This window comes from Sinocyclocheilus grahami, unplaced genomic scaffold (assembly GCF_001515645.1).
Source record: "Sinocyclocheilus grahami isolate Dianchi unplaced genomic scaffold, SAMN03320097.WGS_v1.1 scaffold2508.1, whole genome shotgun sequence".
Taxonomy (NCBI): domain Eukaryota; kingdom Metazoa; phylum Chordata; class Actinopteri; order Cypriniformes; family Cyprinidae; genus Sinocyclocheilus; species Sinocyclocheilus grahami.
Genome location: NW_015507687.1, coordinates 49,647 through 52,510, shown reverse-complemented (window position 1 = coordinate 52,510; position 2,864 = coordinate 49,647). Strand labels below are relative to the sequence as shown.

Genomic DNA, 2,864 nt, shown 5'->3' with positions numbered 1-2,864 from the left:
TCCCTCCCCCGGAGGAGGGCCGGGCGGAAAATCCCAAAATCTCGATAAAAGAGCAATTTCCTCTATCTCTGGCTCTCAAGAGGGCACGGAAAGTTGTGTACAGTCCAAAGCCGGATCACGCTCATCCTCCTCTGTCGTCAGCGGGCAGCAGTGGGCGGTTCGAGAGAGCTGGCAAAGGCCCTACTCACGCACACTCTGCCCAACCTTGGAACTACGAAATGCACCGCACACTCAGACCCTTGCTTCGGGCAGCTCGTGCACTCAGACCCTTGCTTCAGGCAGCCGAATCCCTGCATTCCACCTCGCTGCCCGACTGCCTGTCTAGCACTGCCCAGCCCGTCTTGCTGGCTCCTTCGGGCCATCAGACTCGGCTATGTGATTCAGTTCTTCCGGCATCCCCCCAAGTTCAGGGGCATCCACTTCACATCTGTTAAGGCAGCCGATGCTCATGTCTTGCATGCGGAGATCGCAGTCCTGCTGGCGAAGGACTCCAGCCGGTCCTTCCAGCCGATATGAAGAAAGGGTTTTACAGCCCCTACTTTATTTTACCCAAGAAAGGCGGTGGGTTACGACCGATCTTGGACCTGCATGTCTTGAACTGGGCCCTTCACAGGCTACCGTTCAAGATGCTAACACAGAAACGCATTTGGGTCCATCCGTCACCGAGATTGGTTTGCAGTCTGAAGTATGATGAATACTTTCATGTCTCAATCCTTCCGCGCCACAGACCTTTTCTGCGGTTCGCGTTCAAAGGAGGGGTATGTCAGTACAAAGTCCTGCCCTTCGGGCTGTCCCTGTCCCCCCGTGTCTTCACAAAAGTTGCGGAGGGGGCTCTTGTTCCCCTGAGAGAGCAGGGTGTTTGCATCTCGATGATTTGGCTCATACTAGCACAGTCTCGGTATCAGTTGTGCGAGCACAAGGACTTGGTGCTCAGGCACCTCAGCCTGTTGGGCCTTCGGGTCAACTGGGAAACGAGCAAACTCTCCCCGACGCAGGGGATTTTCTCGGTATGGAGTTTGATTCAGTCGAACTGCTTGAATTCGTTCAAAGGCAGGACGGCGATTCCACCGAAACAATTTCAGAGGCTCCTGGGGCATATGGCAGCTGCTGCGGCAGTCACGCTGCTGGGGCTGCTTCATATGAGACAGCTTCAGCACTGGCTCCATGGCCGAGTCCCAAGGTAGGCGTGGCAGCACGGCACTCTCCAGGTCCAAGTCACACCGGCCTGCCGCCAAACCTTCATCCCGTGGTCAGACCTCACATTTATTTGGGCAGGAGTGCCCCTAGAACAGGTCTCGAGGCATGCTGTGGTACATACAGATGCCTCAACCTCCAGCTGGGGTGCCACGTACAACGGGTAAGCAGTCTTGGAGGTGTGGACGGGCCCCCAAATGCAGTGGCGTATCAATTGCTTAGCGTTGTTAGCAGTTCGCCTTGCCTTGAACTGTCTCAAAGGATGCTTACAAGGCAAGCACATACTGGTCCGTACGGACAACACTGTGACCGTTGCATACTTCAACCGACAAGGTGTTCTGTGCTCCCGTTGTATTTCACAACTCGCCCGCCACCTACTCCTTTGGAGTCAGAAGCATCTGAGGTGGCTTCGTGCCATTCACATTCTGGGTCTTCTCAACCATGCAGCCGACGAGCTGTCACAAGCGGCACTTCCTGGAGAATGGAGACTCCATCCCCAGACGGTCCAGCTGATTTGGAGACGTTTCGGAGTTGCTCAGGTAGACCTGTTTGCCTCTCCAGAAACCTCTCACTGCCAGCTGAGGGCACACTCAGCACGGACGCACTGGCACACAGCTGGCCTCGGGGCCTACACAAATATGTGTTTCCCTGTGCACTGTGCAAAGTCAGGGAGGACGAGGAGCAGCTCCTGCTTGTGGCTCCCTACTGGCCCACTCGGACCTGGTTCCCAGAACTGATGCTCCTCGTGACAGCCCCTCCCTGGCAGATTCCTCAGAGGAAGGATCTACTGACTCAGAGATGGGGCACCCGTTGGTACCCGTGTCCATACCTCTGGAAACTTCATGTCTGGACACAGAGGTTCTAGGTGACCTACCACAAGAGGTAGTGGCCACCATCACTTCGGCACGAGCACTGTCTACGAGACACGCTTACGCCTTGAAGTGGAACCTGTTCATCGAGTGGTGTTCCTCTCGTTGAGAAGACCCCCGAACATATCAGATCAGAGTCATGCTCTCCTTCTCGCCACAAGGGTTGGAGCATCTCCCTCCACCCTTAAAGTTTATGTCGCTGCTATTTCCGCTAACCACAACCCCGTGGAGGGGAGAATGGTGGGGAAGCACATCCTGGTCATCAGGTATCTTAGGGGGATGAGAAGGTTGAACCATCCTCGACCTCCCTCTATACCTTATTGGGACCTGTCTCTGGTGCTCGAAGCACTACAGCGGGTCCCATTTGAGCCTTTTCAGTCAGTCGAGCTAAAGTTTCTTTCAATAAAGACTCTGCTCCTGGTTGCATTGGCCTCCATCAAGAGGGTAGGGGACCGGCACGCATTTTCAGTCGACGAATTGTCCCTAGAGTTTGGGCCGGCTGACTTGCAGGTAACCCTGAGACCCCGGCACGACTATGTGCCCAAGGTAGCTAGTACTCCCTTCAGGGATCAGGTGGTGAACCTGCAAGCATTGCCCCCGGAGGAGGCAGACCCAGCCCTAACTTTGCTTTGTCCCGTCCGCGCTTCAAGATTGTACGTGGACCAGATACAAAGCTTCAGGACCTCAGAACAGCTGTTTGTTTGTTACGGAGTGTTGCATCCTCCTTGGTACTGGCTCATGGTGCCTCGCTGACATACATTTGTAGAGCTGCATGCTGGGTGCGACCCCCACCATGTTCGC

At 55.2% G+C, this 2,864-nt stretch overlaps 1 long non-coding RNA gene across 1 annotated transcript in view; it reads right to left on the bottom strand.

Annotated features, from left to right (window-relative positions):
• Window positions 1–2,019: 2,019 nt before the first annotated feature.
• LOC107575202 (uncharacterized) overlaps window positions 2,020–2,864 on the bottom strand; it is a 14,125-nt gene continuing 13,280 nt past the window's right edge. The window contains exon 3 of the long non-coding RNA XR_001607822.1: window positions 2,020–2,032. This is a non-coding gene — a long non-coding RNA (uncharacterized lncRNA). The remainder of the gene's footprint in view (window positions 2,033–2,864) is intronic.